Source organism: Falco cherrug, chromosome 4 (genome assembly GCF_023634085.1).
Source record: "Falco cherrug isolate bFalChe1 chromosome 4, bFalChe1.pri, whole genome shotgun sequence".
Classification (NCBI taxonomy): Eukaryota; Metazoa; Chordata; class Aves; order Falconiformes; family Falconidae; genus Falco; species Falco cherrug.
Genome location: NC_073700.1, coordinates 82,709,477 through 82,723,161, shown reverse-complemented (window position 1 = coordinate 82,723,161; position 13,685 = coordinate 82,709,477). Strand labels below are relative to the sequence as shown.

Here is a 13,685-nt window from a genome sequence, read left to right as displayed (position 1 = left end):
CATCCAAAGCTCTTAAAGCACTTAAATCTTTTCTTTTCCATTTTTAATACAGAACAGTGTTTTTCCACAGTAAAGAGTAAGTGTCCACTCAAGTAAAAGTATTGCCCTTTATTAGTATGCCCAACAGGAGAGAGAAAACAGATGAAACAAGTGGAAGTGATTTTCATTCTGTAGCAAGTACAAATACTAAAATAGAATTAAACTTAGCACACCCTAAATAAAGTAAAAAACTGTGTTAATGCAAGACTCTCCAGCCAAGAATTGTGCATGCAACTTGTGAGTAGCTATCCAGCTGAGAACTAAGTAAGACCAGAAAAAAATGAGAAGACAAACTCACCAAAATTTGCATCATCTAACCGCTAAACTGGGATGCGCAGGAAGATGTTTCTTGAAAAACAAGTCATAAAACCCCATGCCACCAATCACACACTGCATGAGAGATCTAGCTCAATACACCTATTTCAGCAGAGCAGGTGTTTATTAGGTCACTAACCAAGAATTTCTACAGAAGCAGCTCAGCCGAATAACAAGGTAAAACCAGAAGTCTCCCATGACCAAAGCACTCCAGATGCGCTTCACAAGGCCAAGAGAACTGTAAATTAAACCACGAAGGCAACACACTTCTCTATTTCATAATCAGCGATCATATGAAAAATGCATGAGTCAGCACAGAGAGGAATAAAAACCCCCAAACCCCCCAAAACAGAGGTAAAAATTCTTGATCATCGACAGATGAAAATACAAGCCAAGAAAATTAAATCATGCACTTGGGCTGACACACACAGAGTTATCTTTTGGTAACCAGGTTTCTTTCAGCAACTAAGAGGAGGAATTGGATATAAATTCTTCAAGGACTAGGTATTAGTAGGAGCTTTTCTCAGACTGTGGAGAGCTCTCTAAGGCAGCTCCTTAACTGTTCCAGCTAGGCTCCTAACTGGAGTACCCTGAGATAATGGAGAATGTGTATTGCTACAGTTCAGTTCATAACCAACTGACATTCATTTTAAGGTGACTGCTAGTCATCCAACTCCATGGCAAACGTTGCCAGCAGGAAAACCTCTTAGAAAAGGATAAAAAGCATCAGCAGAGATTAGATTCAGGTGAACTTAAAAAACAAGCAGAGAATGGTACTCTTCCAAAGCTAACAAGGTTTTTTCCTTATACAAAATACCACTTTCAATATATAGTGTACACATTAGAACAGGATTCTTGAATTCAGAGAGACATTGGATGTCCTGTTTATTCTGAAAAATATAATCATCTCAGCAATCCTCACAGGAGATGATGCTGCTAAAGGGAAAATGGTGTAGCTGAAATCCTGCAAAAACATGATTATAAAGGTACTGCTGCAATTTAGCTTAATCCTTCATTAATGCTTGGCAGAGAGAATTCTACTAACCACTGTTCACAGTACACTTGGAAGAAATATTTTTATAGGGTCCCCCTGAACCAGGTCTCCAATAAACCAATAAATGCAAGTATTCAGAACAAAACATGTTAAAAAAAAATACAAAGAGGCTTCACTTGTAGCAATGAAGTCCATCAGACACGAGACAACAACAGCTCAGTAATGAAGGCCAGTGCAGGAAGAACAGCTTTCTCATCTAGAGTACCACTCCTCTGCTCAAGTCCACCCTGCTTCTCTGTCTTTAATGTATCAGCCCTCTGAAAGTTCTTACAGTGTTGACCCTACCCATACAATTCAAGTATCACAACAATAAAACTAGAAGATGAGCCACTTCCATTTTTCATGCTACTGCAAAGCTCTGACCAGCAGCAAAAGCGCAGGAGATAACCAGTGTCTCCAGGATACAGCACTGCAGCATTTGAAAACCCAGAAACTGTCTTCAAAATTACACAGACTAAGCTTAAAAATAAAAAAAAATAACCACAAAGTGTGCATTCTCCAGAAAGCAATGCCCCCCAGCTGCTAACAGTTTATTATTTCATGAACTAAGTACAGTAATCGGAGGAGGGATGTATTAATAGCCAGCACTTCCTACACACTTGCAAGTAGCGAAGGCCTTGGCTTTAACAAAACGACAACTGCTGTAAGCAGTAAAGCAAGTTTTAACTTAGAACTCCCTAATTATTTCTTCAAAGCATGTGCAAGGGCAAGGAGTTCACCAAGTTAAGACAGGGCTTTTTACCTACAGGACAGTGAATCAGCTTCCAGATACCTGAATTCTGGCTAAAAAGAGATGGCATAAAGAGCCAGCAGTGGAAACTCACAACGCTTTTCACCATGTCAGCTATTCCAAACATACCAGCTAACACTGATTATGCTGTTAGCAGCATTCACTTGCATGGAAAAGGAGACCATAACTGACTTGTATCACTCTGTATCCCAAAAGCGGTCCCACGTTCCCTGTGGCTGTTTCCTCCTCCTCAGAGTGGGCTGAACATTTTCACAGAACACACTCATTTTGATGAGCAAATTCGTGGAGCAGGGGATAAAAGTATTCAATGCTTAGATTGCTTCAACCGGCAAATAGTTACTTTCTAGGCAGTGATGGATACAATTCCTCTCACACCCAGCTGTGATATTCTACAGCAACAGATAATGATTCATATCCACAAGTTGGGTGCTGAAAAAAAAAACCACAACAACCAACCCCAAAACTCACCCAACAGTGTATGGCATGGGGTGGCTACACACACAATCAGCTATTATCCTAGATGAGTCAGAAAAATAGCTATTACAGATTGAACATGCAGAGAGGGGGCACACAACACTTGCTATCCTACCCACCTCTTGGCAGCTCACATACCAGCACTCTCACCCTTACTTCAGAAAGTCATTTCTTCACCTTTGTGCAGAAGCCCAAAAGCTCTCGGATGAATCCATAGATTGCTCTGAGCCAGCCTGTAAAGAATATTGTGATTCAACCCACATATTTCTTTTCAGTGATTGGGGATGTCCAGCATTGTGATGGTGAGTATATTGTAGAGACTGGTAATAGGAATCATATCGGTATTGCAGTTGTACTGTGTATTGCAACTGTTTTACTTTGTTACGTGTAACTTAAATTTGTATTGTGTTTTCAATACATTTGTATCACTCTGCTACATCATAAATCCCATGTAACACCAACTATCTTCAGGTAAGTAAATTAGGTATTAAATATCACACCCTCCATATGTGGAGTATCTAAAAGAAGCTGGTCAGAGTATCGGACCCCAACACTGTTCACACATCAGAACAAACTGGGAGATCAGTTTCAGTCTGGTAACCAAAAAGCTCAAATGCTAAGCAAACACATATGGCAGCGTCCTCTATTTTGATATACCATGCATGGACATATTCACAGAAGTGCTCAAACCACCACATCTTCTTCAGTTTCAACAGTACAGCTTCCCTTTTCTTAGCTTTCTTTCATGCTGTATCTGAACATAAATGACACTAAATGCAACACTTATCTGAAAATATAAATGCATAAAATCATGAATATGTCTTTGTTGGTAATCCAGATTCAGGAAACTCTGAAGTCCATCAAACTAAGCCAAAAGATTCAGAGTCTATCTATAAACACAGCATTGCAAGCAACAGCTATTATGAACGCTATGAATGCATCTTAATAGTTTTGCTCCTCAAAAAGATCTATTTATAAGCCATTTTGATCATTACTGCAATCAGATGAAAACCCCGTTCTCAGAAATACATTTATATATGCAGGTGGCCAAAATCTCAGAATTAAGAAACACTGCCACAAAAGGAAGTCAAAGTAGCAACATAAACTACCTGAGCTAGAAAAAAAAATATATTAGCCTGTTGCTTCACCAACTTGTATCTATTTTCCAGTATCAGCATCATGTACTAACAGCTTAACCACATTACAAAAAGCTAGTAGAAGTTATTGTGAGACTTGCGTCTCATCCATATGTAGACCAGAGCAGGTATATAGTATTTCACCCCACTCAATCACAGAGGCAACAAATCCCACCTGTGGGCAGCACCACTTACACTGCAGCAGTACCTGAAGCACTTTGTGCCCACACACTGGAAAGGGGAGCACAGGCAGCTGTCAGTTCAGTCTAATGCAAACCCAACAATTTAATTGATATTGTTAGTTGTAAGGACCACTACTTATTTCACTATCGATCATTTTAGGAGGCAATCAGTTAAACTAAAACTCATATCCACTTTTTTTTGACCAAACAGCCCAAATATGAACCCAAAAATGGGGTGCATTTGACCTAACTTTAAAAATCAGCAACAGATACCTACGTCTGACCCTGTGATCCTTGCCTCTTTTCACCATTGATGTATGTAAATATTTCCAGAAAATATCTTATTCAAAATATCCTGCTTGTCCATCTTAAGGTGAGATCTTAAGGGAGTCTCTTGTGAACAGCTTCACAGCTTCAGCTTTAGGCACTTCAGATATCTGAACTAGATCAAACTTCATCGGTTTCTACAACAGAAATTCACACCTGCAGACTAGCAATCTGTGTGAGTCTATAGCTCAGTGCCCTCTGAAAATGTCTCAGGCAGAGTTAAGAGTTTAATTACACACCCAAAATTAACAATAGGACAATTACTAATGGTGTATTATTCAGTTCTATAGTTAATTTAGTAGACCTGCTTGCTTATCTTTCTGAAATCATTCACAGAATTTCCATTGTTGGCTGAGAAGTTTCAAAATCCAGCATGCCACAAATACACTGTGAGAATGTGCTCAGTGTCAGACCACAACCACACACCCACACCCAACCCAGTTCGTGAAGCCAAGTGTTATGCAGGAGTTACAGATTTCTAACTGGAAGAGGCTTACCATCTTTTTAAATGGGCATAAAATATTACCACAGCAGCCAGCCTAGCCCCCATCGGCAGAAACAGCACACATCTGCTTTGTGGTTGGTTGGGCTGTATCAGTATCAGCTCAGCACAAGGGTATTTGACACTGTTAATAGGGAAATTATTTTCCTGTTTACAGCACTGTTGTTCATGCACTGGAAAGACCAGTATCAGCAACCTGCTTCTGCAAACAACCTAACAACGGTTCCACGCGATATGTATCTGCAGGTATATGCATAAAGATGTACACACAAGAGAGCAGGAATACCAATAAAAAACTCTATTAATAGATTTCTACAACTTGCTTCCTATGAGGATGCAAGATAGGAAGAATTTAAAAGGTTTACTAATGAGAAAGGTTTGGCTGGTTTCTCTGAGGACTTCAGAAAGACACACCAGTTAATCTAGGGCTCCTGAGCATGTATCTAGAAGGGATTCTACAAAATACATTAACCTTCAGTGAAAAAGGGGCATATACCTTTCAGTGCTACATCTCCTGTCCTTTTGAAAGAAACAGAAGCTTTCAATAGCCAAAAAAAATGTTAACAGCTACTGCATCTATCATACAACAAGGAAAACTAAAAGAAAAAAAAATAATCTAATTTTAAGAAGTGAATTGATACTAAATCCCAAAATATATATCTGTTCTGTCATGGATACAGCCAGACTCTCAAAGTCAATTAACTGACTGACGAAGTCCATGCAGACCATTGCATTTGCACCCCACCTCGAATGTTGCTCTGCCTAGTTTGATATGTTCTGTAGAGATGAAGGACTAGAAAACCTGATATATGTTCTTTCCTAATGGAAGATAAAATGCAAAGTTAGCGAAGCGCCAACCTAAATTTAGGCTTTTATAAATCTAAAACAAACGAAAGCAGATGTTCAACATGACTCTCAAGCAGGGGCTTTGCAATAGATTGTATTTTTCCTCTATTCTTGACAATGCTACAAAAACAGAGCTGATATTTCAGATTAAGGATATGGTGATATGAACCTTTATTAACCAATTGTTGAGAATATTAATTAAGGTAGCTATTCAGTAATCTAATAACCTAGTTATTAACAGGAACTGAGTAACTTCTACTGGGATTACAAAAAAAAAAAAGGAACAAGGTGGTTGAAAAGAATAAACAGGGAACATCTTGGTCTACACTAGGAACAGTGCCCTTTTCCCTCATCACTGACATCTTGTCCTCCCACAGCTTCAAAAGATTTTTTCTGTGTTGTCTCCTCATACCACAACACTGCTTTTGCAGCACTAATACCTACCAGGTCAGACTGAAAAGGTCAACAACCGTTTAAAGTGACAAGACAAGACAAAGGAAAATGGGGAAAAGATCAGGCCTTCCTATACCCAGGAAAAAAAAAATAATTAACTTGGGGAGAGAAGCTAATCAAGTAATCCTAGCATCAGACAGGCTATCCATGAAATGCTTTGGCTCGACACACTCAGCTTCAGGACCACCGCTTGCAGATGGAAGTTCGAGAACTGCACAACTCCCATCACAGGAGAGACCTGACAGTCTGAAGCCTTGATGATTCAGCAGTGTAGGTCACTACAGAACCAGTTCACTATCATAAAGAAGGATCTTGGAGGCGTAACTGCAATACAAATAGATTGACATATTGATGGCAGGGCACACTGGGAAGAAGGCACTTCTCAGTATACAGCATTAAATATTTTAACAGAAATAAAACAACTAAAAATGAAAAGCCCTTCCCTTGGATCCGTTGGAAAAGTAAATTATGAGTATGTCTTCCTTTCTCTAACTCAAGGAAAAATCTTCTAATAAAGCTCTGCATAACAAGATAGCCAAACTCAAAACCTGGCAAAAGATCTCATCCATGTATTCAGTACAGGAGAAGCAGGTGTTTCCCTGTGCTGGGAAGGGAGCTGGGACTGACGGAGAGGACAACGAATCTCAAGGACAGAGACAAGGCCTCAGGTGGCCCTGGGAACACTGACTGAGGCCTCTTCTTGCCGCAAAATGTAGAGGGGAAAAAAAGCATCTCTGACAGAATAGGATTCAACAGCACAACACTGGGCTTCCATAGCACCAGCTGACTGGTTTGGGGATCCTCAGGTCTCAGTCACAGGAAAACATGCATTAAGACAATATAGTCAAAGCAGACCTAGACCAGCACAGGCTTCAGGAGTACCTCAGAGAGGCGCAGAGACATGGGACAAAACCAGGAACAAGACTCTAACCAAACTCCTACTAAAACTGGCACATACAGAGCAGGTTGTAGACTGAAAAAAAAAAAAAAAAACCCAACCAAACTCACCATCCTCTCTTCTTGGATTGACTTCTACTTGACTATTCAAAACCAATAATATACTTTATTTTTCTAATTTTCTATCGCATGAGGCGTGAAATGGCAGTGAAAATAAATGACGATCTCTGGATCTGCTAATGCTCAGTAACATGTTCCTAAGATTTCACCCTTGTGCCTTATCAGAAGAAAAATGACTAATGTATAACTTGAATGCATTTCATAAATTTTCCCTCTTGAAAACGCTTCTAGAGAAGTAAAGGATTTTATTTACAGAAATAAAACTTAAAATGAAAGGATCACTTACGCCTGCAAATTACAAACTGTGGAACTGCTTAGACATCTTTTTCTGCATGAAAAGAAAACACATTTAAAGGAAAACACATGAAATAGTGGTTATTACAATGAAGTACAACTCCAAAGCTATATTTAATTGTTCTGTCTGCAGTAGTTGAAGGAGGTGCAGAAGGGTGTGACTCATTGGGATTCAAGACACCACAGGATATGCTTCCTTCCTGCATCCCTGACCAGCCTCTCTGTCCCAGACTGCATCTAGCATTTTCCTTGCCTGACCTGTCTGTCCATCATTTCAATTCTTACCAGAGGTAATCCATCCTTCTTACAGGCTGACTAAAAGCAATAATCTTTGTTTGCTACTGTAAGTCTACAATAACTGCAAGCAATTTCTGTATAAAACTTCTCCATCTGACCTATCAGATTTTGCAGAGTAAATCCTTACACAGAACTCCAAAACATGCCTATGTATGAAATACTCAATGACTTTTAAAATTCCTACAGAAAACTCAGCAGTTTCTGTACCAGGAAAACCCACATTTCTAATTTCAAAGGCTCTCAGACACATAGAAACTAGCAGCTCTTACTAACGTTCCTATTATGGTAGATTTATTACCTATTTACTTCCTGGAAATACTTTCTTGACTTCCGGGAATTTTAAAACCAAAATACATAACAACAAAAGATTATTTGTTTTATATGACACATGTGAGGAAGTTTTTTTATCATATTAAAATGTACTTAGTGATAAAAGCATATCTAAAGGCAAGTGGGAACAAGACAGAGCAACAGGGGAAAAAAACCTCCTACTGCGTGTACGAGCCATTACCCAGGTTTCAGCCTCTGTACTTACTCACAATTAACTTACCTCTGAACTACTTTCCCTTTGCCCAGGAAGCATGTACCAAAACTTCCTAATCTTGCAATCTGATCTACACGAGCTGCCATGTGCACCTATAACCCCATTGCAAAACTGTGATCCCAGTCGGAAGGCTTACTAGCAATGTTACAAATACATGATTTTCCTTTATTATGCTTGCAACACACAGCCTCACTTTGCAGAAGACCAAAGCTGTTAAACCCTGAAACTCAAGTGTTTCATTCTGCTGTCAGCTTTACAGTACGTAAGAGTCTTGAGAAGCACCGCAGTGCTGTAAATATGGCCACCACACCACTACACCCACCCCTTTGGTCACTGGACTCTCTCTTTATTTTGCTTTTTATTTTGGAACGAATAGCTTTTATTTTTACTTTTGCACTCTCTTACAAGATCCATGTCTAGATTTAATAAGTACAGTATGGCAAGTTCAGAAAGCTTTTCAGGCATGGCAGAATATTACTGCACTCCACAAACTTCTCTCTAGAAAGAAGCAATAGATTTTTTCCATTTGTCAATTTTCTTCTCACACACCAGCACTATCTCAGAGTGATCCTTGAAGTATTTCAGTTACCTTTGAATAGACAGTCACTATTTTAAATTAACAAGTAAATACTGCTGCAGTTGTTCATATTTAATCAACAACAGATCACATGAAAAGAGAAACAGTATCAGAAATCAACTCCACAGTTTAAATGGAGAACCATGCCAGTTCACAGGTAAAATTAGATATAAGAATGGAATTACCTTACCTGTAGGCTCAGGCAGTGAGATAGGTATAGGTGACAGCCTATTTACTGCCTTATATACATCACAGACAAAGGAATTCTTGAACAGGAGGAATGAGGACAGAAAAAAAAAAAAAGTAAAAGATGATTGATGTCTCTTAAAACAATCTGAACTTAATAGTACATATCCACTCAATGCATAATTTTATTCCTCTGTCCTGAACAATCACCGTAAGCCTACAAACAGGTACGTATCTGTAGATGACTACAAGCAAAATTTAAATAAACTTGCCTTAGGTTAAGAAATTACTCAGAAATTAGATTAATTAGATATCTTTAGCCCAAGGGCCTCCATCATTCTTCACCAAAAAAAAAAAGGTTTAATTGTCACTGACTAACTGCAGCCAGCACATCCAGAATTTTGATTTTTCCCAGTATCGCACTCATGATTCCCAAAACTTGGTGCAGGGTCTATACAGGCTGTAAAGTTTTTCAGTGTCCTCCTACAGAGATGTACAACCCTTGCAGCTTTATGTAATTTTATTTACTTTTTATCTCTTAAGTTCTGAATTTATGTTAGCAACACCTGTCCGAAAAGCCATGGCAAATCAGCTCTCACAGAAGCTGTGCTAATGCATGATTGGGTTATTGCCACCATTTGCAAAGCTTAAGTGGGAAAGAACTTAGTTTTGCAAAAGTGCTCAGCTGGCCCCCTGACACATACTGCTGTGCAGTCACTGAACACATCTCAGTCCTTTTATCAGCAAAATGCTGCTTGTATGCCATTTCTTCTATTACGCTTACAAAAAACCTTGAAGTACCTACCTACATGGAATTCATATTCATGAAACTACTTGTTTAAAGCTTGGATTTCTCTTAATCAAAGAGAATCACAATGACTTGAAGTCTCATATGAAACGCAAAAAAAGATGTATGGTCTGAGCAAGTTTTTCATACTAGGACCCATCTAAAACAAACAATTAAGAGAAGACGAAATCAACTGGCAAAGGAGCAATTATTTTTTTTCCCCTAAATCATACAGACAATGCTGAGCATAGAAATGGAGCAAGGGGTATACGTATCTGCTTCTGTTATGGAAGTAATACTGATTTTTTTTTTTAATGAAACTTTTAACCAGGTAGTACAAATGCACACTACCCAAGCACATAAGAATTTTTTCTTTACACCATTAACCCTCACTATCTGTGGGGAGATTATGTGGGTTGCCTTTGCATGATGAGCAGTTAAAGATATACACAAAAATAAAAGCAGATACTCAAAAATGCAATATACAGCCTACACAAATAAACTTGTGAGCAGTTTTTTCTAAAGAGAACTCTGTAGATGGCTGCTATGCTGGCTATATTCATGAAGTAGCCAGTTCAAAAACAAAGAGAGGCCCTTTTTCAAGCAGCTGTGAAAGTTATAATCACAGGATGCTGCAGACACAAAGTTTACCTAAATTAAAAAAAAAACAAAACAAAACCACCACAGGCTATCAAATACAAAGGTAAGCACAAAGATACCACTTTTTGCTGAGGAAGTGCTTAGCTGTGAACCAGCAAGATGGGAGCTAGGAGAGTAAGTCATAGGAATATCAGTACTTGTTTGACCTATACTTCTATTTTTCTCTAGATAAAATGCAGTGGGTCAGACCAAGTTTCTGATCATGCCACACCCAGGCACAGAAAGAGGCTACAGGATCTTTGACCTGCCACGGGCAGAGCAGCAGAGTACATGGCCATAACTCAAGCAAGCCTCCAAGGCACAAAGGGTAGTCATTTGAGAGAAAACAGATTGAAACCAGTGAAACCAGTCCAGCGTCTCCTTTTCCTCTCTTCCATGTGCAAAGACTGAAAGTTTCATGGTGCACTCTGCAAGGCATAAGGCAGTCCTCCCCTAGCTTGATCCAAGAAAAAGCTTATTGTTTTGTACATCCAACAAAAGCAAATGCTACTCAGTTAAAGGAATCCTTATTTTCTTGCATGAATCTTACTCTCAACAACTGCAGAAAACATGAGGTGTTTTGGATCACCTATACATTCATTATAAACCATCATAAATTCCCACAAGCACACCTGCACATACTAGAACCAGCAAATCACAGGGGAAAAATATCATCACTGGTACCTGCTTAGCAGATCAAAAGTATCAGGTGTATCACCTGATGAGGAAATGGGGAATTTTTTATATGCAATACTTATAATTTGAAATCTAAACAATATCTTGAGTTGCAGTGAGGTTAACATTTCCTTCTCCCTCTGTAATACCCAAACCTTACATTATTAATTACCATCCACAACTTAAATAAGTGAAATAAGCAGATACAGTAGATAAAAGAAAATGCATTTTGGGCAAGGCATAAAGGTACAGAAGCTGCGTTTTCATGTTCCTGTTCCCTGCCCCGACACAGACTCCCCATGCCACCTTGAAAAAAATCACTTGCTGCCTCCATGCTTCAAATTCCATACATAAAATGGAGGCAGTGCCACTTTGTTACTTCGTCATGATCTCGCAAGGATAAACCGAAGATTGTGAAATGTCTGCCTACTACAGGTCTGAAGGTCATACAGAAGCCTTCCATAAGTAACAGTAAGAAACATTTTAAACTAGTGTTAAAGTATTTTATTACCCTTGCAGATGGAGCGCTCCTGCACCCTTAGTCACCAAGTGAGCTCCATCCAGTGAGACTGCCAAGGAAAAACTGTGTCTGCCTGTTAACTCCGTGACTTAGGGTGCAACAACATTCTGACATTTAAAAAAACAGAACGCAATATGCACAGTTTTGTACATTGAATGCCTGACAGGATTTTTTTTGAGTACAAAAGGAAGCTTGTAGGCTTGTTATTTAATAGTGCCACAGAGATTATCAGAGTACTATAATATCATAAAATCTGTCCACAGTGGGTAAAATTCACACCCTGCAGTGAACCAACAAAAGAACACTTAAACCCCAATTTCAGCCTTCATGGTTGAGGCAGTGACAGATTTCTGTTAGCACTACATGGGGCTCTCCTTCTGGACCAGGATATAAAAAGTACTTTGGTCTTGAGGGCATTTCCTTTAGGTATTTTTGGTTTTCTAAAAAAAAAATTTAAAATATGTCAAGGGAATCTGTTATAATCTGAAGTCCAAAGCAATCTTTCCTATTTACACTTGTTGACTGAAGTAAAACTAGATGGTGATACATCCCTGTATTGCCGTGATTTTTAAATCAGGAAACCATACAGAATTTAGCTGTTTTGTTAATATAAAATCGTATCACATTTTGGTTTTCTACCCAAACAGTTACAGAGGTTGGCTAGATTCAGAGAGTGGTGCTCTTCTACAGACCAGGACACAAACAATGGGACTTCGCCATTCCTTGAAGGCAGTCAAGCAACTAACAAACGTTAAAACAGAGAGGGAGATTAATATTTGAGAGACCTCAATATGTAACAAGCCATGAGATGACCTGCAAGTGCTAAAAGAAAAAGAAGAAAAAATATAGATATAAAATTAGCTTGCTGATAAAGCCATGCCTTCAAAGATTAGTTACAGGATAAAACAGGTTCCTTAAAAGAAAGCATACACAAAATATACACGGAGTAGTAGGACAAAGGAGGGTAAAAAGTCAGCACGGAGCACGGGGCCCCGCTCTGCCCCCCCGCACAGGCAGCAACCGCGGCCGCTGTAACCCTCAGCCTCTGCCCCTCGCCGGGGACGCGCAGGACCATCCCTGCGCCCTACCGGGCTGCAGCTGCAGGAGTGGAAAGTTGGATCTGTAACAACGATCGTTTTTCCACCCAAGGTTTAATTTTAGAAAGGCGCTAACAAAAGGCACCGCTCTGAACACCGCAAGCGCGTTACTTCCCAATTCATCAAAATCTGCTTCCTTTCGGAGACACGCTGCCGTGACACAATCGCGGCTTTATTCGGCCGCTTTAGCGGAATAAACAGCTTTTCCTCACTAGAAAGCACCGCCCCACACGCCGCTGCCAGGACGAGGCCAGGCGGCAGACCCCCGCGGCAGGACCGGGCTGCCCGGCCCGCCCCGCCGCCCCCCGCCAGCAGACCCAGCGCCAACGGGCTCCCCCGCGCCCGCAACAGGCGCCCCGCCGACCCCCGCGCCGCCCCACGCAGGGACGTTTCGCCCCCCGCAGCGGTCGGGCGCCGCAAACCCGCACACGGCGGCGTCCCCCGGCGCGGGTTTCGCCCGCGGCCACCCGTTCAACGCCGCCGCGGCGCCCGCCCGGGCCCGCCATGGCCGCCGCGCACAGGCACCGCGCCTCGCCCGCCCGCCCGGAGCTGCCCCGCCGCAGCCCGCGGAGGCCGCCCACCGCCCGCCCGGGCAGCGCCGCCGCGGGGCTGAGCCGCCTCTCCCGCCCGCCGGCGGCCGTGCTCTCCGCGGGGCGGGGCGGCCCGGCCGTGAGAGGCGCCCGCCCGCCGCACCTGTCGGGTGGTTGCGCGGTCCGGGGAGGGCAGAGCAGGCGCGGCGGCGGCAGCGGCAAACAATGGAGGAGTGAAGGACAGACACATTGACACACGGGCGCCGCTGCGGCCGCCCCCTCCGCCCGGCCGCCCCACTCCCAGAACTGTCCCGGGGGGGGCATGGAGGAGGAGACGCAGAAAGACCCGAAAGAGGGGGAAAAATAAAAGCAAAACACGTTTCTCAACTTCACAAAGACGGCGAAAGAGGAGGGGGTTCCTTCTTTGCGGCAGCGCCCTGCCG

The 13,685-nt window shown here is 41.4% G+C and overlaps 1 protein-coding gene across 2 annotated transcripts in view; it reads right to left on the bottom strand.

Moving 5' to 3' along the window:
* The window catches only part of BZW2 (basic leucine zipper and W2 domains 2), a 56,592-nt gene extending 43,051 nt beyond the window's left edge, over nucleotides 1-13,541 (bottom strand). The window contains exons 1-2 of one of the 2 annotated variants that reach the window (XM_055706596.1): nucleotides 13,406-13,502; nucleotides 7,383-7,424 (exon numbers count right to left, since the gene is read on the bottom strand). The gene's annotated coding sequence lies outside the window, so the exon portion shown is untranslated. Of the gene's footprint in view, nucleotides 1-7,382; nucleotides 7,425-13,405 lie in introns of both variants that reach the window. The other variant, XM_055706597.1, reaches the window with a different exon arrangement.
* Between the last annotated feature and the right edge of the window lie 144 nt (nucleotides 13,542-13,685).